The following is a 22,364-nucleotide window of genomic DNA, read 5'->3' on the forward strand; positions in this document are numbered from 1 at the left end:
AAGGAACAGTCCTCAGTCATCTCCTTGGCCCGTCCAAACAAGGCATTTGATTTCTTCCTGTGATGTTGTTGCAGCGCTTTTCAGTGCTGATCCTCGTCACACTCGACCACCAGCTGATCTCTACGACGCCAAGGCCGTGCCCCTATCCTCGTGACAGTCGCTTAAGCGTGATCTGTGTTCTTCTTGAGGCCCAGGCAAGAGCTAACACACGCGTGGTTTCTGTGCTGTAGCGGCGGCCACGTTCGCTTAACACGAGAACGGTCCCCGATTCGAAACCGGGCGGAATCGCTGCTCGTTTTCTTGAACCTGGCGGCGAACAAATGGCGAGCTGCGATCTCTGCTCCGTCCGTGCCTTTTGGAACAGTCCCAAACCGAGACGCTGAAAAAGCTTCGCGTGTTTTCTGCTGTGCAGTGGTTTCCCCTTTCACCTGACAAGCGAATCGACGCTCCTGAGAAACCTGGCAGAGCCATGCTTTGCCTTTTGAGCTCTGCTTCCCTTAACGTCCAGTTATCGCCTTGCTAAAATCAGGTACCCTCGAAACAGCCAGAAAGACAGACCCTTAACGTGACCGGATTGCTTTCTGTAGCTTAGTGGTTGTCATGTCCTCCTAGGTGCAGTCGACCGTCGGGACAAAACCTCGTTTGCACGGTTTCCCTGCCTCTCTGGTTTTCCATCAAGGTCCGTGACGGCTGCTTTAAAAACAAAATCGGGCACGATCTACATTTCTGTTGGCTGTGGAAGCATGGACATTGCAATTCGTCACGGGGAGGTGGTGTTCTCAAATGCCACTTCGTTGCTCGTTTACGGAGTGAGGTCAGGTCAACAGGGCTGCACACGGCATCAGACCGCTGCAAAGTGGCATTGACTCTGGAATGCTTCATCATGTCTCAACGAGTATTTGCCGGCCAACATTCAGACACATTTGCTTATTGACTCTCAAACCGTGACTGTGCAGTCCTCTGTTTGTGGAAAACATGCAAAGAAGCAGCTTGCCGCCAACGAAAGACAAGCACGCAGGCGCCCGCGTCCTTGAAGCACGCCCAGGTTTGCGCAAACCGATGCCATTCGACTGCATGCAACGCGAGCGGAAAGCAGAAGGAGCGGCCCTCAGTCACCTCCTTGGCAAGGCAGTGACGAGCAACCGATCCCTCCCGGGTGCCCGGCCACGCTCTCTGCCTTCCATCAGAGAAACGAAGCGTTAAAGGGTGTGCGTTGGCCGGGAATCAAACCCGGGTCAACTGCTTGGAAGGCAGCTACGCTAGCCACTACACCACCAACGCTGCGTGCCTGGCCTGGGGACAGATGCCTAAGTGCCATTGCTTCTGAACTTGAGGCCCAGGCAACAGCGGCTCGGTCCAAGCGCTGAGGTTTCTGTAGTGTAGTGGTTATCACGTTCGTCTCACACACGAAAGGTCCCTGGTTCGAAACCGGGCAGAAACAGCGGTGGGTGGGTTTGTTTATTTATTTATTTATTTTTTGAGTGACTGCTGAGCTGTGATCTCTGCTCTGACCGTGCCAACTACGGAAGTGTTTGCTTTTCACCAGCCAAGGTATGGACACATTTGCTGAACAAATCTTACACAGTGACTCTCCAGTTCTCTGTTTGTGGACAAATATACACCTGTCGCTTGTTGACAACGAAAGGAAAACACGCAGGAGCCCGTGTTGTTCACCGCTTCATAGGTCGAACGTACGCAGGGGCAAACTGATGTCATTCAACCCTGCAAACAACTACTTACGTCGCTCGTGGAAAGCGGAAGGAACAGTCCTCAGTCATCTCCTTGGCCTGTCCAAACAAGGCATTTGATTTCTTCCCGTGATGTTGTTGCAGCGCTTTTCAGTGCTGATCCTCGTCACACTCGACCACCAGCTGATCTCTACGACGCCAAGGCCGTGCCCCTATCCTCGTGACAGTCGCTTAAGCGTGATCTGTGTTCTTCTTGAGGCCCAGGCAAGAGCTAACACACGCGTGGTTTCTGTGCTGTAGCGGCGGCCACGTTCGCTTAACACGAGAACGGTCCCCGATTCGAAACCGGGCGGAATCGCTGCTCGTTTTCTTGAACCTGGCGGCGAACAAATGGCGAGCTGCGATCTCTGCTCCGTCCGTGCCTTTTGGAACAGTCCCAAACCGAGACGCTGAAAAAGCTTCGCGTGTTTTCTGCTGTGCAGTGGTTTCCCCTTTCACCTGACAAGCGAATCGACGCTCCTGAGAAACCTGGCAGAGCCATGCTTTGCCTTTTGAGCTCTGCTTCCCTTAACGTCCAGTTATCGCCTTGCTAAAATCAGGTACCCTCGAAACAGCCAGAAAGACAGACCCTTAACGTGACCGGATTGCTTTCTGTAGCTTAGTGGTTGTCATGTCCTCCTAGGTGCAGTCGACCGTCGGGACAAAACCTCGTTTGCACGGTTTCCCTGCCTCTCTGGTTTTCCATCAAGGTCCGTGACGGCTGCTTTAAAAACAAAATCGGGCACGATCTACATTTCTGTTGGCTGTGGAAGCATGGACATTGCAATTCGTCACGGGGAGGTGGTGTTCTCAAATGCCACTTCGTTGCTCGTTTACGGAGTGAGGTCAGGTCAACAGGGCTGCACACGGCATCAGACCGCTGCAAAGTGGCATTGACTCTGGAATGCTTCATCATGTCTCAACGAGTATTTGCCGGCCAACATTCAGACACATTTGCTTATTGACTCTCAAACCGTGACTGTGCAGTCCTCTGTTTGTGGAAAACATGCAAAGAAGCAGCTTGCCGCCAACGAAAGACAAGCACGCAGGTGCCCGCGTCCTTGAAGCACGCCCAGGTTTGCGCAAACCGATGCCATTCGACTGCATGCAACGCGAGCGGAAAGCAGAAGGAGCGGCCCTCAGTCACCTCCTTGGCAAGGCAGTGACGAGCAACCGATCCCTCCCGGGTGCCCGGCCACGCTCTCTGCCTTCCATCAGAGAAACGAAGCGTTAAAGGGTGTGCGTTGGCCGGGAATCAAACCCGGGTCAACTGCTTGGAAGGCAGCTACGCTAGCCACTACACCACCAACGCTGCGTGCCTGGCCTGGGGACAGATGCCTAAGTGCCATTGCTTCTGAACTTGAGGCCCAGGCAACAGCGGCTCGGTCCAAGCGCTGAGGTTTCTGTAGTATAGTGGTTATCACGTTCGTCTCACACACGAAAGGTCCCCGGTTCGAAACCGGGCAGAAACAGCGGTGGGTGGGTTTGTTTATTTATTTATTTATTTATTTTTTGAGTGACTGCTGAGCTGTGATCTCTGCTCTGACCGTGCCAACTACGGAAGTGTTTGCTTTTCACCAGCCAAGGTATGGACACATTTGCTGAACAAATCTTACACAGTGACTCTCCAGTTCTCTGTTTGTGGACAAATATACACCTGTCGCTTGTTGCCAACGAAAGGAAAACACGCAGGAGCCTGTGTTGTTCACCGCTTCATGGGTCGAACGTACGCAGGGGCAAACTGATGTCATTCAACCCTGCAAACAACTACTTACGTCGCTCGTGGAAAGCGGAAGGATCAGTCCTCAGTCATCTCCTTGGCCCGTCCAAACAAGGCATTTGATTTCTTCCCGTGATGTTGTTGCAGCGCTTTTCAGTGCTGATCCTCGTCACACTCGACCACCAGCTGATCTCTACGACGCCAAGGCCGTGCCCCTATCCTCGTGACAGTCGCTTAAGCGTGATCTGTGTTCTTCTTGAGGCCCAGGCAAGAGCTAACACACGCGTGGTTTCTGTGCTGTAGCGGCGGCCACGTTCGCTTAACACGAGAACGGTCCCCGATTCGAAACCGGGCGGAATCGCTGCTCGTTTTCTTGAACCTGGCGGCGAACAAAGGGCGAGCTGCGATCTCTGCTCCGTCCGTGCCTTTTGGAACAGTCCCAAACCGAGACGCTGAAAAAGCTTCGCGTGTTTTCTGCTGTGCAGTGGTTTCCCCTTTCACCTGACAAGCGAATCGACGCTCCTGAGAAACCTGGCAGAGCCATGCTTTGCCTTTTGAGCTCTGCTTCCCTTAACGTCCAGTTATCGCCTTGCTAAAATCAGGTACCCTCGAAACAGCCAGAAGGACAGACCCTTAACGTGACCGGATTGCTTTCTGTAGCTTAGTGGTTGTCATGTCCTCTTAGGTGCAGTCGACCGTCGGGACAAAACCTCGTTTGCACGGTTTCCCTGCCTCTCTGGTTTTCCATCAAGGTCCGTGACGGCTGCTTTAAAAACAAAATCGGGCACGATCTACATTTCTGTTGGCTGTGGAAGCATGGACATTGCAATTCGTCACGGGGAGGTGGTGTTCTCAAATGCCACTTCGTTGCTCGTTTACGGAGTGAGGTCAGGTCAACAGGGCTGCACACGGCATCAGACCGCTGCAAAGTGGCATTGACTCTGGAATGCTTCATCATGTCTCAACGAGTATTTGCCGGCCAACATTCAGACACATTTGCTTATTGACTCTCAAACCGTGACTGTGCAGTCCTCTGTTTGTGGAAAACATGCAAAGAAGCAGCTTGCCGCCAACGAAAGACAAGCACGCAGGCGCCCGCATCCTTGAAGCACGCCCAGGTTTGCGCAAACCGATGCCATTCGACTGCATGCAACGCGAGCGGAAAGCAGAAGGAGCGGCCCTCAGTCACCTCCTTGGCAAGGCAGTGACGAGCAACCGATCCCTCCCGGGTGCCCGGCCACGCTCTCTGCCTTCCATCAGAGAAACGAAGCGTTAAAGGGTGTGCGTTGGCCGGGAATCGAACCCGGGTCAACTGCTTGGAAGGCAGCTATGCTAGCCACTATACCACCAACGCTGCGTGCCTGGCCTGGGGACAGATGCCTAAGTGCCATTGCTTCTGAACTTGAGGCCCAGGCAACAGCGGCTCGGTCCAAGGGCTGAGGTTTCTGTAGTATAGTGGATATCACGTTCGTCTCACACACGAAAGGTCCCTGGTTCGAAACCGGGCAGAAACAGCGGTGGGTGGGTTTGTTTATTTATTTATTTATTTATTTTTTGAGTGACTGCTGAGCTGTGATCTCTGCTCTGACCGTGCCAACTACGGAAGTGTTTGCTTTTCACCAGCCAAGGTATGGACACATTTGCTGAACAAATCTTACACAGTGACTCTCCAGTTCTCTGTTTGTGGACAAATATACACCTGTCGCTTGTTGCCAACGAAAGGAAAACACGCAGGAGCCCGTGTTGTTCACCGCTTCATGGGTCGAACGTACGCAGGGGCAAACTGATGTCATTCAACCCTGCAAACAACTACTTACGTCGCTCGTGGAAAGCGGAAGGAACAGTCCTCAGTCATCTCCTTGGCCCGTCCAAACAAGGCATTTGATTTCTTCCCGTGATGTTGTTGCAGCGCTTTTCAGTGCTGATCCTCGTCACACTCGACCACCAGCTGATCTCTACGACGCCAAGGCCGTGCCCCTATCCTCGTGACAGTCGCTTAAGCGTGATCTGTGTTCTTCTTGAGGCCCAGGCAAGAGCTAACACACGCGTGGTTTCTGTGCTGTAGCGGCGGCCACGTTCGCTTAACACGAGAACGGTCCCCGATTCGAAACCGGGCGGAATCGCTGCTCGTTTTCTTGAACCTGGCGGCGAACAAAGGGCGAGCTGCGATCTCTGCTCCGTCCGTGCCTTTTGGAACAGTCCCAAACCGAGACGCTGAAAAAGCTTCGCGTGTTTTCTGCTGTGCAGTGGTTTCCCCTTTCACCTGACAAGCGAATCGACGCTCCTGAGAAACCTGGCAGAGCCATGCTTTGCCTTTTGAGCTCTGCTTCCCTTAACGTCCAGTTATCGCCTTGCTAAAATCAGGTACCCTCGAAACAGCCAGAAGGACAGACCCTTAACGTGACCGGATTGCTTTCTGTAGCTTAGTGGTTGTCATGTCCTCTTAGGTGCAGTCGACCGTCGGGACAAAACCTCGTTTGCACGGTTTCCCTGCCTCTCTGGTTTTCCATCAAGGTCCGTGACGGCTGCTTTAAAAACAAAATCGGGCACGATCTACATTTCTGTTGGCTGTGGAAGCATGGACATTGCAATTCGTCACGGGGAGGTGGTGTTCTCAAATGCCACTTCGTTGCTCGTTTACGGAGTGAGGTCAGGTCAACAGGGCTGCACACGGCATCAGACCGCTGCAAAGTGGCATTGACTCTGGAATGCTTCATCATGTCTCAACGAGTATTTGCCGGCCAACATTCAGACACATTTGCTTATTGACTCTCAAACCGTGACTGTGCAGTCCTCTGTTTGTGGAAAACATGCAAAGAAGCAGCTTGCCGCCAACGAAAGACAAGCACGCAGGCGCCCGCGTCCTTGAAGCACGCCCAGGTTTGCGCAAACCGATGCCATTCGACTGCATGCAACGCGAGCGGAAAGCAGAAGGAGCGGCCCTCAGTCACCTCCTTGGCAAGGCAGTGACGAGCAACCGATCCCTCCCGGGTGCCCGGCCACGCTCTCTGCCTTCCATCAGAGAAACGAAGCGTTAAAGGGTGTGCGTTGGCCGGGAATCGAACCCGGGTCAACTGCTTGGAAGGCAGCTATGCTAGCCACTATACCACCAACGCTGCGTGCCTGGCCTGGGGACAGATGCCTAAGTGCCATTGCTTCTGAACTTGAGGCCCAGGCAACAGCGGCTCGGTCCAAGCGCTGAGGTTTCTGTAGTATAGTGGTTATCATGTTTGTCTCACACACGAAAGGTCCCCGGTTTGAAACCGGGCAGAAACAGCGGTGGGTGGGTTTGTTTATTTATTTATTTATTTATTTTTTGAGTGACTGCTGAGCTGTGATCTCTGCTCTGACCGTGCCAACTACGGAAGTGTTTGCTTTTCACCAGCCAAGGTATGGACACATTTGCTGAACAAATCTTACACAGTGACTCTCCAGTTCTCTGTTTGTGGACAAATATACACCTGTCGCTTGTTGCCAACGAAAGGAAAACACGCAGGAGCCCGTGTTGTTCACCGCTTCATGGGTCGAACGTACGCAGGGGCAAACTGATGTCATTCAACCCTGCAAACAACTACTTACGTCGCTCGTGGAAAGCGGAAGGAACAGTCCTCAGTCATCTCCTTGGCCCGTCCAAACAAGGCATTTGATTTCTTCCCGTGATGTTGTTGCAGCGCTTTTCAGTGCTGATCCTCGTCACACTCGACCACCAGCTGATCTCTACGACGCCAAGGCCGTGCCCCTATCCTCGTGACAGTCGCTTAAGCGTGATCTGTGTTCTTCTTGAGGCCCAGGCAAGAGCTAACACACGCGTGGTTTCTGTGCTGTAGCGGCGGCCACGTTCGCTTAACACGAGAACGGTCCCCGATTCGAAACCGGGCGGAATCGCTGCTCGTTTTCTTGAACCTGGCGGCGAACAAATGGCGAGCTGCGATCTCTGCTCCGTCCGTGCCTTTTGGAACAATCCCAAACCGAGACGCTGAAAAAGCTTCGCGTGTTTTCTGCTGTGCAGTGGTTTCCCCTTTCACCTGACAAGCGAATCGACGCTCCTGAGAAACCTGGCAGAGCCATGCTTTGCCTTTTGAGCTCTGCTTCCCTTAACGTCCAGTTATCGCCTTGCTAAAATCAGGTACCCTCGAAACAGCCAGAAAGACAGACCCTTAACGTGACCGGATTGCTTTCTGTAGCTTAGTGGTTGTCATGTCCTCCTAGGTGCAGTCGACCGTCGGGACAAAACCTCGTTTGCACGGTTTCCCTGCCTCTCTGGTTTTCCATCAAGGTCCGTGACGGCTGCTTTAAAAACAAAATCGGGCACGATCTACATTTCTGTTGGCTGTGGAAGCATGGACATTGCAATTCGTCACGGGGAGGTGGTGTTCTCAAATGCCACTTCGTTGCTCGTTTACGGAGTGAGGTCAGGTCAACAGGGCTGCACACGGCATCAGACCGCTGCAAAGTGGCATTGACTCTGGAATGCTTCATCATGTCTCAACGAGTATTTGCCGGCCAACATTCAGACACATTTGCTTATTGACTCTCAAACCGTGACTGTGCAGTTCTCTGTTTGTGGAAAACATGCAAAGAAGCAGCTTGCCGCCAACGAAAGACAAGCACGCAGGCGCCCGCGTCCTTGAAGCACGCCCAGGTTTGCGCAAACCGATGCCATTCGACTGCATGCAACGCGAGCGGAAAGCAGAAGGAGCGTCCCTCAGTCACCTCCTTGGCAAGGCAGAGACGAGCAACCGATCCCTCCCGGGTGCCCGGCCACGCTCTCTGCCTTCCATCAGAGAAACGAAGCGTTAAAGGGTGTGCGTTGGCCGGGAATCGAACCCGGGTCAACTGCTTGGAAGGCAGCTATGCTAGCCACTATACCACCAACGCTGCGTGCCTGGCCTGGGGACAGATGCCTAAGTGCCATTGCTTCTGAACTTGAGGCCCAGGCAACAGCGGCTCGGTCCAAGCGCTGAGGTTTCTGTAGTGTAGTGGTTATCACGTTCGTCTCACACACGAAAGGTCCCCGGTTCGAAACCGGGCAGAAACAGCGGTGGGTGGGTTTTTTTATTTATTTATTTATTTTTTGAGTGACTGCTGAGCTGTGATCTCTGCTCTGACCGTGCCAACTACGGAAGTGTTTGCTTTTCACCAGCCAAGGTATGGACACATTTGCTGAACAAATCTTACACAGTGACTCTCCAGTTCTCTGTTTGTGGACAAATATACACCTGTCGCTTGTTGCCAACGAAAGGAAAACACGCAGGAGCCCGTGTTGTTCACCGCTTCATGGGTCGAACGTACGCAGGGGCAAACTGATGTCATTCAACCCTGCAAACAACTACTTACGTCGCTCGTGGAAAGCGGAAGGAACAGTCCTCAGTCATCTCCTTGGCCCGTGCAAACAAGGCATTTGATTTCTTCCCGTGATGTTGTTGCAGCGCTTTTCAGTGCTGATCCTCGTCACACTCGACCACCAGCTGATCTCTACGACGCCAAGGCCGTGCCCCTATCCTCGTGACAGTCGCTTAAGCGTGATCTGTGTTCTTCTTGAGGCCCAGGCAAGAGCTAACACACGCGTGGTTTCTGTGCTGTAGCGGCGGCCACGTTCGCTTAACACGAGAACGGTCCCCGATTCGAAACCGGGCGGAATCGCTGCTCGTTTTCTTGAACCTGGCGGCGAACAAAGGGCGAGCTGCGATCTCTGCTCCGTCCGTGCCTTTTGGAACAGTCCCAAACCGAGACGCTGAAAAAGCTTCGCGTGTTTTCTGCTGTGCAGTGGTTTCCCCTTTCACCTGACAAGCGAATCGACGCTCCTGAGAAACCTGGCAGAGCCATGCTTTGCCTTTTGAGCTCTGCTTCCCTTAACGTCCAGTTATCGCCTTGCTAAAATCAGGTACCCTCGAAACAGCCAGAAAGACAGACCCTTTACGTGACCGGATTGCTTTCTGTAGCTTAGTGGTTGTCATGTCCTCCTAGGTGCAGTCGACCGTCGGGACAAAACCTCGTTTGCACGGTTTCCCTGCCTCTCTGGTTTTCCATCAAGGTCCGTGACGGCTGCTTTAAAAACAAAATCGGGCACGATCTACATTTCTGTTGGCTGTGGAAGCATGGACATTGCAATTCGTCACGGGGAGGTGGTGTTCTCAAATGCCACTTCGTTGCTCGTTTACGGAGTGAGGTCAGGTCAACAGGGCTGCACACGGCATCAGACCGCTGCAAAGTGGCATTGACTCTGGAATGCTTCATCATGTCTCAACGAGTATTTGCCGGCCAACATTCAGACACATTTGCTTATTGACTCTCAAACCGTGACTGTGCAGTCCTCTGTTTGTGGAAAACATGCAAAGAAGCAGCTTGCCGCCAACGAAAGACAAGCACGCAGGCGCCCGCGTCCTTGAAGCACGCCCAGGTTTGCGCAAACCGATGCCATTCGACGCGAGCGGAAAGCAGAAGGAGCGGCCCTCAGTCACCTCCTTGGCAAGGCAGTGACGAGCAACCGATCCGTTGCTGCCGTTTCCTCCCGGGTGCCTGGCCACGCTCTCTGCCTTTCATCAGAGAAACGAAGCGTTAAAGGGTGTGCGTTGGCCAGGAATCGAACCCGGGTCAACAGCTTGGAAGGCAGCTATGCTAGCCACTATACCACCAACGCTGCATGCCTGGCCTGGGGACAGATGCCTAAGTTCAAGTTCAGATGCCTCTGAACTTGAGGCCCAGGCAACAGCTGATCGGTCGAAGTGCTGAGGTTTCTGTAGTGTAGTGGTTATCATGTTTGTCTAACACACGAAAGGTCCCTGGTTGGAAACCGGGCAGAAATAGCGATGGGTTTGTTTATTTATTTATTTTTTGAATATGCCGATCCAGTCGTGGTAGTCCACATGCATTCAGCTTCAACACACTGGAATGGACAGTCTGTGTCGAATGTATACAGTGCCATAGAATGCTGATTTTTCAGCATCTTTTAAGGTCAATTATAGCAGGAGTGAGAGTATTGAAGAACACAGAAAATAACCACAGTAAGAAGTGGACTCATCAGGAATTGAGCATAAACCATCACCAAACACAAACAGCAAAATCCCCAGTGTTGAATTCAGTGGCGTAGCCAGGATTTTTTTCATGGGGTGGCCAAAGGGGGGCCAAGGATATACAGGGGGTGGCCATGCTGTGACTAAATAAAGCTGAGGTGAGGGGGTCCGGGGGTCCTTCCCTGGGAAATTTTGAATTAGCTAGATTTGAGTTCCTGTATTCTGATGTATCTGGTGGCATATCTGGTGCCTAACTCATGAACAAAACCCATGTGAGCCAAGAGGTCAGAAATTAATGTATTCATTTATTTTTGTAACATAAAGCATCTGCAAAACAAAGAAACCATCCAACTTGTTTACTCTAGTTAAGCATCAGGATTTTAACGATCACTACTAAAATGCAGAAGTAAAAACTAAAAGATCACCTGCCCCAGGCACCTGGGAAGTAGTAAGGATATTAGTCAGGCTTGAATAAAGAGTGCTTTGCTCAGGAAAAGGAAAATACTTGTATACTTAACTCATACATACAACATATGTAAACACTTACAACACGTTGTGATATTGTCCATTGTAAGTACTGTACAAACTAAATGTGTTGAGTTACAAAATGTGTTTGTGTGTGTGTGCGTACATGTGTGTGAGTGAGTGAAAGTGTTACACTGATGTAACACATGACATAGATGAGGTGTAGTGCATGAGTGGTGTGTGTGTGTGTGAGAGAGACAGGGGGGAAAGTATGTGCACTGCATGTAGATATAGATGAGCTCTGTGTGTGTGAAGATATGTTACATGTAAATACAAAAATGAAGTGCATAAGTTGTGTGTGTGTGTGAGAGAGAGTGTATGTTCAGAGTGCATGAGTGTTGTGTGCGTTATACGTGAATATAGAAATGTAGTGCATGAGTGGTGTGTGTGTTGAGAGTGCACGAGTGTTGTGTATACCAGTGAGTGTGTTACATGTAAATATAGAAATGTAGTGCATCATGCATGAGTGGTGTGTGTGTGTAAGAGAGGGTGTGTGTTGAGAGTGCATGAGTTGTATCTTATAGTGAGTGAGAGAAAGACAGTGTGTGTGTTAAGAGAGTGAAGTGTGTGTTCATATATGACTGAGAGAGAGAGAGAGTGTTAAGACAGTGCATGAGTGTTACATTTAAATATAAAAATTTAGTGCATGAGTTGTGTGTCTGTGTTGAGTGTATGAATGTTACATGTAAATATAGAAATGTAGTGCACAAATTGTGTGTGTGAGAGATAGACAGTGTGTTAAGAGAGTGCATAAGTGTTGTGTATGAGTGAGTGTGTTACATGTAAATATAGAAATGTGGCGCATGAGAGGGGTAGGGGGACAGTGTGTGTTGAGAGAATGCATGAGTGTTGTGTATGTATGAGTGTGACAATTATTAATCAATGTGTACTCCCACCAGTAACACACAACATCTCACACACATTAATATAAACAATCACACAACTTCTCTATATCTACTGTGTATCTAGTATCTATCTATGTGTGCCCACAGCACAAATCCCACTGTAGCCGGATATCTATAAAGACACATATTTATCTATACGGTTGCATTTACATGTAAACGAAGGTTTCAGTCACTGAAAACGGATACTTTCGAAAACCCCAGGCAAAGTGGAGATTTCTGGAAACTCAGGAGATTTCTGGAAACTCTGAATTGTCTGAGGACAGAATTGTAACTGTATATATACAAAGTGAGAACTTGAAGAAAGTATGAGATGAATAACTTACCTCCCAAATTAATCGCACATTCACGTAGTTCGTAGGTTGTTGTGTTGTAGGACTAGAGCATGACTATCTGATACCACCTGCTGCTTGAACACGCGAAACGTTTATGTGCTACGGTAATATGCATCCCCGCAGAAACCAAATAGGCGGAACAAAAATCCAGCGGGTGGAACTAACATTTCGTGGGACATACTGGTTTTATAAATTTTATTGTCCGGCCCTGGGGTGGCCAGGGCGGGGCCAAGGCGTGCCCTGGGGTGGCCACGGCCCCTCCTGCCCCCCCCCCCCCCCCCCCCCCCCAGTGTGTGTGTGTGTATATATAAGGAAGCTCGATAATCAATTTATATTGACTAAAGTAGAGGGGTGGGATTAAATAAGTTTTTACTTCAGCCCACTCCTTTTCGGACATGTAAACTCAAAACTGCTTAGTGCGTCCTTGTTTGCAGGCACATGCACACATAGGGCTTTAGGGGTGCTTGAGCCCCTGCCCTTTTTGCCTCTAATTAAATGTTGCCCTTTTAAAATAATAATAATAATAATAATAATAATAATAATAATACAGTCCTGTTAGAAGTTTAAAACAACGGCGGTACAAAAACTCCACGGCAATCTACCAATGTTCTTGTAATCCGGGGTGGTTGTGTGCACTGTAATCCGGGGTGGCTGTGTGTGCTGTAATCCGGGGTGGCTGTGTGCGCTGTAATCCGGTGTGGCTGTGTGCGCTGTAATCCGGGGTGGCTGTGTGCGCTGTAATCCGGGGTGGTTGTGTGCGCTGTAATCCGGGGTGGCTGTGTGCGCTGTAATCCGGGGTGGCTGTGTGCGCTGTAATCCGGGGTGGCTGTGTGCGCTGTAACCCGGGGTGGCTGTGTGCGCTGTAATCCGAGGTGGTTGTGTGCTCTGTAATCCGGGGTGGCTGTGTGCGCTGTAATCCGGGGTGGCTGTGTGCGCTGTAATGCAGGGTGGTTGTGTGCGCTGTAATCCGGGGTGGCTGTGTGCGCTGTAATCCGGGGTGGCTGTGTGCGCTGTAATCCGGGGTGGCTGTGTGCGCTGTAATCCGGGGTGGCTGTGTGCGTTGAGCTGCCGCTTCTCTGTCCATTGCTGCTCCGCTCGCGTGCGGCCAGAGAGAGGGCGTGCACGGACTGAGTGAGAGGGAAGAAGCCGCTACACGCGCTGCCACAATGATAACAGAGGAGGCGGACAGTGAGGCAGCTGGAACATGTGAGCTGTGGTCTAACAGTTAGCCCTTTCAAACTGTATGGACATGACATCTGGGCGTTTGTAGGGTAGGGTGACCACCTGCTCATAAACCCAAGGGGGGAAAAGGGGTATGTTTTTGAGGGACAATGTGGGACGGCGCCGCACCGGCCGCTGGAAGACTCACAGATAGTGGTTTACCCATTTCTAGCACATACTACCTTACATGGTATATCAATAATACCCTATTCTGCTGTTATTGGTGATGTATTGTCATGAACAGGCCACCAAATGTGTTTTTTTTTTAAATAAACATTCATAATATTTTGACCATTCAATGACTTAACAGACACACTTCCACTTATGATTTACTGAAGCTACTCAATTTTATTTATTTTCCATTACAATTTATTCACTTTAAATCAATCATAATATAATATTGAGTCTGAGGCTTTGCAGTGCATCAGTACAGCAGGAATAGTGACAAGTCTCCATTTAGTTTTCAGTGGATTAACAGGAATTGTAGTGGCTCAGCACCACAGAAACAGTAGAAAAAAAGTCTCTTAACTCACAACCACAGCAAAAACTCTTCTGTGTTTGGGGACACCTTTAGGCCTTTGGGGACACGTTTAGGACTCACCAGCATCTGCATACATGTCAACCTTTGGTCAATCAAACCTGTATAGCCAACCTCCAAAATCCGTATTTCCCTTATAAAATCCGTATAAGATGCAAATTAAAATAATTTACCTAAAATTTGAATGATAATTAACAATGATATATCCCAGTTACTTTTTATTCAGTATTAATAACAATAAACCTTCAGAATGAATACAAAGCTCCAATGTTCGACAAAAACACAAAGTGCCACTCTAATGTTCTTAATTGTACTCCATGACAGCTTTTTTAGCACTCTGCACCAATACTCACTAGGCTGCATGTCACAGCAAGTGTCTGTGTTGATCTTGCCGGAGTGCCCATTCAGAATCTTTTCAGTCGCTAGTGAAAGTCGCTCAGATGGAAATACGCATTTCAAACAAAATACTTCCTGGTTGGCGGGATTCTTGCAATGCGGTGTGCGCATGATCAAAAGTGGAACGAAGTCTCGCTACCACAAGATAACGCGCGATTTCATAAGACTCTTTACTGGCTGTTTGTGCTTTCTGTGGTGTACAGTACGTTTGTAAATGTTATGCGCTCTTTTATCATCATGGGAATTTATTATAGCTCTAAATAAATATTGAAGTTTTTTTAAAGAATCCGTATAACTTTATTTGTACGCCCGTATACTACGTTTATTGAATCAAATCCGTATAAAATACGGACATTCCGTATAGGTTGACATGTATGCATCTGAATGAAATAAGGAAGAGAGATAAGAGACAGAATTAAATTAATTTTTATTTTTTTTCACTGACGTTAGCTAGATAGCTAACGCAACACTGTTACATCCATTAATATAACTTTTAACTTTAACTTTGGTTGTTGTCTCTCGTTGGTCATTCAGGGGTCTTCTGAGGACTTTCAAGCAATCTTCGACGGAGGCAGGGGCAAGCACGTCCGTGACGATGGCTTCTGCCTTTGTCCGACCACATGCCATCATCTTCGCAATGTCGGAGTCCTGATACATCGTTGCAGCTAGCTTTGTGCCACAATCTCCTGCCCGATATGATATTGCGTGTTGGGCAGTGTGATACACACACGTCACCTCTGCCGCAGTCACTTTGCCAGCTAGAGAGTCGTTTTTAGGTCGGAGGAAAGCATCCATAGATTTAGACGTTTCTTTCTGTTGCACACGTTTCTTGTGAGTCTCCGCGAGCCTGTGTCGTTTCAGGGCTACTGACATTTGTGCGAGTAATTTAAGTCTCTGTAGTTTAATAATCTGATTGTTAACTGACATGACCTGACCTGTTACTGTTCACAATCGATTGCCTCGGGCGTGCTTCGGTGTACATGCAAGTATCATATACCGTCGGGAAGCTTACATTCTCCTCTTGTATATATAACTAGTCGTCGACCTCTTCCACAATGTGCTCAAATCAAATGTGGGTTATGTTTGACAGGGGCGGCACGGTGGTGTAGTGGTTAGCGCTGTCGCCTCACAGCAAGAAGGTCCTGGGTTCGAGCCCCGGGGCCGGCGAGGGCCTTTCTGTGCGGAGTTTGCATGTTCTCCCCGTGTCTGCGTGGGTGTGCTCCGGTTTCCCCCACAGTCCAAAGACATGCAGGTTAGGTTAACTGGTGACTCTAAATTGACTGTAGGTGTGAATGTGAGTGTCTATGTGTCAGCCCTGTGATGACCTGGCGACTTGTCCAGGGTGTACCCCGCCTTTCGCCTGTAGTCAGCTGGGATAGGCTCCAGCTTGCCTGCGACCCTGTAGAAGGATAAAGCGGCTAGAGATAATGAGATGAGATGTTTGACAAAAAAAACAAAAACAAAAGCTTGTGAAAAATGCAGGGCTTTGAACCGGTTCAAGGAATGAAAACGAAAACTGGGAACTTTTTCTATTTCACATGGAACAGAAATGAAACCAGAAACTTTATTATTTTTTATGTTCCGGAACAGAAACGCTTATTAAAAATAATGGTAACCGGTTAATACCGGTTTTTATTTCGTTCCTCAAAGTTTCTGTAGCCTACAAATAAAAGTCATTCTTCTCCTGCGCAAGTTTCTATGACCCGCTGGGGTTCACTTCCTGTGTGACATTCGCTGACTGAATGGAGAGAGCGGGAAGGTGGACTGCTATCACATCTCCATGTGATAATAAGTGAATTACTGAGTGTCTGAGCAAAGAAGAGCCTGAACGTTGCAACCTCCCTATTGGCTGTTTGTAAAAATGTATCAATTGTTGCTCTTCATCGCGGGCTCGAGAGACGAGACCTGACGAGTTAGTTCGTTGGTAGCAGAACAAAATGTCTGGACACAAATCGGGTTTTCAGAAAAGGAAAGAAAATAAACGGAGGGTCGAAAATACAAAAAAGGAGGGAGAAAATGCAAAACGAGTTTTAAGGTAGGACAAATGGTTACTAACTTTTTAAGGCAGCCCGCCGTGGCTGCAGGCTTCCAGTTGGTGTCATTGAATGTTTACTTTTCTGAGGCAGCCCGCCGTGGCTGCCTGCAGGCTTATTTATTATAGCCCATTTAGTTAAAATAGTTTATATAAAATGTTTATAGTTATGTGATGATTGTCCTGATTTAGACTGTTTTTTTTTTTTTGGGGGGGGGGGGGGGGGGGGGGGGTTGTGCGATGTTGCACCTGGGTCCAGATTAGGGCAGAACCGGCCCTGGCTACATTTCAGGTGTAGTTTGTTTTATGTATGTATGTACTTGCATAGATGTGTACTTGGCCTTCCAATATGGCGCCTAACAAAATCTCGCGGCGCGGGTGACGTCATGCGGTAGCCCTCTATAGGGTCTGACTAGCCTTTGGTAACACACTAAACGAATTATCTTTCATTTTTGGCACTTTTTCTGTTTGTGTAGATGGGAAGACATACTGAGAATCCAAATCGCCAACATTTGAAATAATAATTGTTTTGAATTATTTGTCTTATTTAATGAAGGTTGTAATAGAATTAGCCTACATTTGGCTTAAGCTGGATGAGACAGAGACATAATTTTATAGCCATTTGTTAAACAGCTGACAGGGAACGTAATTAACCGTTCCGGGAACGAAATTTTTTTGTTCTAACCGGTTCGGGAACTTCTATTTAATGGTGGAACCCAAAACCGGAAACGTTAAAATTCCGTTTCTGTTCGGAACGAACCAATAGGAAAAAAATTCTGGTTCAAAGCCCTGGAAAAATGTACTCAGAAGCCTATGCAAAGAAGAGAGGCTCTCTGATCTCCTTCTCCTCTCGATTGAAAAAGACATACCGATAAATCACAATGAGGTCATTAATATCTACAGGGCATGGCCCCCAGAAGGTTACTGCTTTAAGGCCCCTGGAATGTTAGGCTTCTACCTTATAAGAAGAAGGACTGATTTTTTATCATTTTGTCCATTAGGCTATTTACTTATTTGTTCAAAGTTCAGGTTTCACTGTTCAATGTTAAATCTTTAACAATAAAAAAGCCTAATAATGCACCAGTGTTTTATTGCTTTGCATGTCTTCCAAGCCTATGATAATGTGAGTGACAATTTTGCTGACACAAAAGAAATGGCAATTGCATATCACTTTCACCAACACAGGACACATAGCTAAGTACTTACCTTCCTCTTAGTACGTTAATTTTAATTCTACATTTCCATATTTTGGAAAGGACCGGGGGAAAAAATAATGCACTTGCTGCCCTTTTTCTGACTTTGAGCCCCTGCCCCTCTATAATCCTGTGCACGTCCCTGCTTGTTTGTATTTTTGTCTTGTTTTCTTTTGTTTTGATATATTATTATTACCTATATTATTTAAGGTTTATTTTCTAATTTAGTGGCTTTTTACGTGTTCTTGTTGCAAATGCTGTTTTGTTTTTCTTGTTATCTGCTTATTTATTCATTGTTTGTTTACATGTTTGAAATAAACTATCATCATCATCATCACTGCAACCGCACTTGCTAATTGACACGGTCGCCAAAAGTGCAGGCTATTTTCGCGGCCACGCCCCCAGAGTGAATATTCATGAGCGAACTGGGCGTGGTGTTTTGCCCAGTGGAAACCTACAGTAACCCTTTGTGTGCCGCGCACGGGGCGGGATTTTTTTTCTTCAATCAGAAATATTGGTAGGGACACGCCCATTCCGCCCACACCCAATTCTACACCTGTGTTGTTGAGCATGGAGAAAACCAGAAAATAGGGAAAAAGTTAGGGCAGGCAAAATAATTTTTTTTTCTTTCTTTTTTAAAATACGGTAACCATTCCTTAATCTAGGATAATACCACATGAGCGTATAGAATAAAAGAACCAAATTCCTATTTTAATTCTCTACTGTAAAAAAAAAAAAACATTTATTAACTTCACTGAAAGAGTGTCAAATAAGAATTAAAAAATCCTTTTTTTGAGCAAAGGCATTATTCCTGAAAATACTACAATATCAGGTTGATAGGAGCAAACCCCCATTCCAGCTCCCTGTTCTAAAAAAAATAATCTGCTTGATATAACATTTTCATTTACAGAACATATCAGATATTAAATTGATAAGAATAGATATACCACACTTGACCTTAACCAAAAGGCCGAAAAGCAATAACTTACGTTGAACTCGTTAACATTTCTCTCCCATACCGCCCACACCCAATTCTACACCTGTGTTGTTGAGCATGGAGAAAACCAAAAAATAGGGAAAAAAGTTAGGGCAGGCAAAATAATTTTTTTTCTTTTTTAAAATAAGGTAACCATTCCTAAATCTACTATAGTACCATATGAATGTATACAATAAAAGGAACAAATTCTTATTTTTATTCTCTACTCTAAAAAAAAACATTGATCAACTTCATTTAAAGAGTGTGTTAAATAAGGGGAAAAAAGCTCTCTTGAGAACAAAGACAGATGTACTATAACATTAGATTGGTATATGAAAAGAGCAAACTCCAATCCCAGCTCCTTACTCTAAAAAAAAAAACCTGCTGGATATAACACTCTCGTTTAAAGAACAAATCAAATATTAAATTGATTAGAATAGATATTACACTTGATCCTAGCCAAAATGCGAATAAATAATAATTTATTGCAGCTAATGGCTTTAAATATACCACTTCCACATATTAAAATCCAGAAAGGTAAACACAGCTAGACTCCGCCCCCAACAGCTGGATCCTTTTGAAGAGAGACATCATCTTTTGGGGCGTGTGGGAGATGCTTCCATACAAAAAGATCAACAGTTCTAACATTTGTTGACTAAAAATGTTCAGGTCTACCAGAGCAAAGCCTGCAAAAATATACTGAACTCATTTCTCTCCACAGAAATCTTTAGTAAAAGGCGAAAGATTTATGCGTCAATGAAGAGAAACCTGAGCTGCACTTAACACTGGATCAGGTTAGTGACACTGGATTGGAGGTGCCTTTACAGCTTTATTAGCCATTGCACGCAGGCAGAGAAATGTCTGACCAACGAGCTTTTTTGAAAGAATGATAGATAGATAGATAGATAGATAGATAGATAGGCAAGCGGGGTGGGTGGTTTTGAATTTTGAAAAGGAACAGTTGAGTGCTGTGTGATCTGTCCAATATCACGGATGTAGGCCTATAAATTAAATATGAAAACAACAGCTGGAGTTTGATTATTGACAGGAACGGTGTTGACCCCAGCAGTAAGTGCTTTCCATACCACATTTTTTATTGATAAATGAGGGTTGGTGCGTCATCCTTGTTAGTATAGTGGACAGTATCTCTGCCTGTCACGCGGAAGACCGGGGTTCGATTCCCCGACGGGGAGACTTTAAACATTTATTAACTTGTGCAGCAGGGGGATGGAGTGGTTCACACTGTCGCCTCACAGCAAGAAGGTTCTGGGTTTGAGCCCAGCGGCTGGTGGGGGCCTTTCTGTGTGGAGTTTGCGTGTTCTCCCTGTGTCAGCTCTGGTTAACCCCACAGTTCAAAGACATGTAGTTCGGTTAACATGGGGTGGTGTTGGGCTGAAGTGCCCTTGAGCATATGTATATAAAATGTGTGTGTATGAATAACCACATCTTGCGTCAATTAAATCTTATTAATAGTAACAGATCTAGATAAATCCAGTAACTATAGACCATACTTTAATATGCCTAAAGTCAATGTTAATGTCAATTATGACTATTATGAATTGCCAATGGTAGACCCTCTGATGATGTTCTGCTAATAATATTCTATTTCTAAGTCTAGTAAAAGTCAGACAAAAAAAAAAGTTTTCTGTGTTCTTAGCTTCTGGTAAATATCAGAAAATTGAGTTAGCTAATTTAATGGACGCCCACTAACCTATCTTTGCGCATGGAGCGTTAGCAAACCTCCCTCGTGATAGTGAGAACTGGCAGCCTGGATTTTTCCATTGGCTCGCGCGCTTGACCCCCAATCCAATGTTGCTTTGGTTGGCCAAAGTTATGAGGTTGCTGTGGGGTACTAAGACTAGACTAAATAACAAAATTAAACAATTCAGACATCCCTAGTCTCCCGGATGCTCTGGGAGTCTCCCCGGGAGCATGTAGACAGAGACAGAAAAGGCAGGAGAAACTTGATCTAAGTCTTATTTGGAAAGTTGTAAATTAAATTGGAATGACTGGCTATTGCTGATATGTGGTTTGATGTTGTGACATGTCAGTAAGTTTAGCAAACAATTGATTTGATTGATGTAGATTTATGGTGTGAGATGTAAAGAACTATTGTTAATATGTGAATTGATGGTGTGAGATGTAAACAAGTAATGCAAATAATACGGTAGATTGATGAGATGTAAAGAACTATTGCTAATATGTGAATTGGTGGTGTATATTGTGAATAGGTTTTACAAATTACAGTGTAGATTGATGGTGAAACGTAGGCTTAATAAGTTACCAATATGTGCATTGATGTGAGATATAAATAACTAGGCCATAAGCTGATAAAATATGTATTAAACTGATGGTGCGATAAATAAAAATGTTTTGAGAGATATTGACCACTGTGAGTGAAGAAGAGCTCCCCCTCCTTACAAAAGCCAATTTAACCACTGTCCGAACCAATGGATTTTTGACCAAAATGCTCTGAACGGATCAAACTTTGGTGCGCGAACCAGAACGGAACCCATTCCCTGTTGGTGGAAACGGGCTACGTGTCGGTTGGTGCGAAGTCTTGTCGGGTCCATATCTTGTCTGACCAGTAGAGGGAGCGCACATGAAATCACCACCAGTGTCTTGTGCTGACTTGGAAGAGGAGGGGCCAAAAATTATGCAAAACCCTGTTCAGACGCTTTGCCTGCCCTCATGGAGCGGCCTACACCCTTGCAGGGTTACATCTCAGCCAGGCAAAGAAGCTCATACTTACCTGGCAGGGGCAACACCATGATCAAGAAGGTGGTTTGCCCAAAGTGAGGCCTAGCCATTGCGCTCAGGTTGTGCTGACTTTTGTGAATTCCTCAAATGCAGGAATCTCAACTGCATAATTTTTGATAGTGGGGGACTGCGTTCGCGCTCTCCCCTTTTGCCTAATTCTGTGGGAGTCAAAGATAGAGCTGTTTTACATCAAGAGCTACTAGCTGCTTTAAATCTTTGAGGAGCTAGAAGGGTTATGCTCTTAAGGGTAACATGTGGAAAAAAAATTCTCTGGTTCTGTGTATTGCTGGGTTTCTGAGCACTAGGAAACAGGTTTTGTTCAGGCTTCTTTTATCCTTAGCACCCAGCTAGGGTTTCCATGAGTTTTGAGCAGAAAATGGTTGTTGAGGATGCACCGTGGACGGAGAGAATTTCACTGGGGTCATGCAGACCTTTGTGAATTCCTCAAATGCAGGAATATCGACTGCATAATTTCTGAAAGTGGGGGAATGCGTTCCTGCTCTCTCCTCTTTCCCATAACCCTGACAGAGTCAAAAATAGAGCTGGTGGCTTTTCTATCTATCTATCTATCTATCTATCCTTCCTTCCTTCTTTCCCCTCCCCTGATGTTGTGCGCTGGAGTGCAAGTTGCACGATGTGTTTGAAGTCTTATGAAGACAAGTGGGCTCAGGGACCAAAGTGCAACATGTGGAGAAAATGTAGCTGGCTCTGCATGTTGCTGTTATTTTCGCTCTGCTCGCACGGCTTTCCGACCACCAGGGAACGTGTTCTTGAATGGGTTTAGGTCAGGCTTCTGGGAACCTTGGCACGAGCAAGGGTCTTGATCAGGGGCGTCACTAGGAATTCAGCTTTACTGGGGCACTGCAGGGGCGGCACGGTGGTGTAGTGGTTAGCGCTGTCGCCTCACAGCAAGAAGGTCCGGGTTCGAGCCCCGTGGCCGGCGAGGGCCTTTCTGTGTGGAGTTTGCATGTTCTCCCCGTGTCCGCGTGGGTTTCCTCCGGGTGCTCCGGTTTCCCCCACAGTCCA

At 47.2% G+C, this 22,364-nt stretch overlaps 16 non-coding genes and 1 pseudogene across 16 annotated transcripts; 8 read left to right on the forward strand and 9 right to left on the reverse strand.

Moving 5' to 3' along the window:
* Window positions 1-1,209: 1,209 nt before the first annotated feature.
* Window positions 1,210-1,281, reverse strand: trnag-ucc (transfer RNA glycine (anticodon UCC)). Its single transcript has one exon. It is a non-coding gene; the product is annotated as a tRNA-Gly (tRNA).
* An 87-nt stretch (window positions 1,282-1,368) lies between these two features.
* On the forward strand, window positions 1,369-1,441 carry trnav-cac (transfer RNA valine (anticodon CAC)). The gene has a single exon. It is a non-coding gene; the product is annotated as a tRNA-Val (tRNA).
* A 1,526-nt stretch (window positions 1,442-2,967) lies between these two features.
* On the reverse strand, window positions 2,968-3,039 carry trnag-ucc (transfer RNA glycine (anticodon UCC)). The gene has a single exon. It is a non-coding gene; the product is annotated as a tRNA-Gly (tRNA).
* Window positions 3,040-3,126: 87 nt separating this feature from the next.
* trnav-cac (transfer RNA valine (anticodon CAC)) lies at window positions 3,127-3,199 on the forward strand. Its single transcript has one exon. It is a non-coding gene; the product is annotated as a tRNA-Val (tRNA).
* A 1,530-nt stretch (window positions 3,200-4,729) lies between these two features.
* Window positions 4,730-4,801, reverse strand: trnag-ucc (transfer RNA glycine (anticodon UCC)). The gene has a single exon. It is a non-coding gene; the product is annotated as a tRNA-Gly (tRNA).
* An 87-nt stretch (window positions 4,802-4,888) lies between these two features.
* On the forward strand, window positions 4,889-4,961 carry trnav-cac (transfer RNA valine (anticodon CAC)). Its single transcript has one exon. It is a non-coding gene; the product is annotated as a tRNA-Val (tRNA).
* Window positions 4,962-6,491: 1,530 nt separating this feature from the next.
* On the reverse strand, window positions 6,492-6,563 carry trnag-ucc (transfer RNA glycine (anticodon UCC)). The gene has a single exon. It is a non-coding gene; the product is annotated as a tRNA-Gly (tRNA).
* Window positions 6,564-6,650: 87 nt separating this feature from the next.
* Window positions 6,651-6,723, forward strand: trnav-cac (transfer RNA valine (anticodon CAC)). The gene has a single exon. It is a non-coding gene; the product is annotated as a tRNA-Val (tRNA).
* A 1,530-nt stretch (window positions 6,724-8,253) lies between these two features.
* On the reverse strand, window positions 8,254-8,325 carry trnag-ucc (transfer RNA glycine (anticodon UCC)). Its single transcript has one exon. It is a non-coding gene; the product is annotated as a tRNA-Gly (tRNA).
* Window positions 8,326-8,412: 87 nt separating this feature from the next.
* trnav-cac (transfer RNA valine (anticodon CAC)) lies at window positions 8,413-8,485 on the forward strand. Its single transcript has one exon. It is a non-coding gene; the product is annotated as a tRNA-Val (tRNA).
* A 1,530-nt stretch (window positions 8,486-10,015) lies between these two features.
* Window positions 10,016-10,087, reverse strand: trnag-ucc (transfer RNA glycine (anticodon UCC)). The gene has a single exon. It is a non-coding gene; the product is annotated as a tRNA-Gly (tRNA).
* Window positions 10,088-10,180: 93 nt separating this feature from the next.
* Window positions 10,181-10,253, forward strand: trnav-aac (transfer RNA valine (anticodon AAC)). The gene has a single exon. It is a non-coding gene; the product is annotated as a tRNA-Val (tRNA).
* An 8,149-nt stretch (window positions 10,254-18,402) lies between these two features.
* On the reverse strand, window positions 18,403-18,584 carry LOC132898398 (U2 spliceosomal RNA). Its single transcript, XR_009656506.1, has one exon. It is a non-coding gene; the product is annotated as a U2 spliceosomal RNA (small nuclear RNA).
* Window positions 18,585-18,859: 275 nt separating this feature from the next.
* On the reverse strand, window positions 18,860-19,057 carry LOC132898745 (U2 spliceosomal RNA). The gene has a single exon (XR_009656577.1). It is a non-coding gene; the product is annotated as a U2 spliceosomal RNA (small nuclear RNA).
* Window positions 19,058-19,245: 188 nt separating this feature from the next.
* LOC132896166 (U5 spliceosomal RNA) lies at window positions 19,246-19,353 on the reverse strand (annotated as a pseudogene).
* A 346-nt stretch (window positions 19,354-19,699) lies between these two features.
* trnad-guc (transfer RNA aspartic acid (anticodon GUC)) lies at window positions 19,700-19,771 on the forward strand. The gene has a single exon. It is a non-coding gene; the product is annotated as a tRNA-Asp (tRNA).
* A 1,551-nt stretch (window positions 19,772-21,322) lies between these two features.
* Window positions 21,323-21,486, forward strand: LOC132899045 (U1 spliceosomal RNA). The gene has a single exon (XR_009656617.1). It is a non-coding gene; the product is annotated as a U1 spliceosomal RNA (small nuclear RNA).
* The last annotated feature ends 878 nt before the right edge of the window (window positions 21,487-22,364 follow it).

The sequence above is a fragment of the Neoarius graeffei genome, chromosome 1 (genome assembly GCF_027579695.1).
Source record: "Neoarius graeffei isolate fNeoGra1 chromosome 1, fNeoGra1.pri, whole genome shotgun sequence".
Taxonomy (NCBI): Eukaryota; Metazoa; Chordata; class Actinopteri; order Siluriformes; family Ariidae; genus Neoarius; species Neoarius graeffei.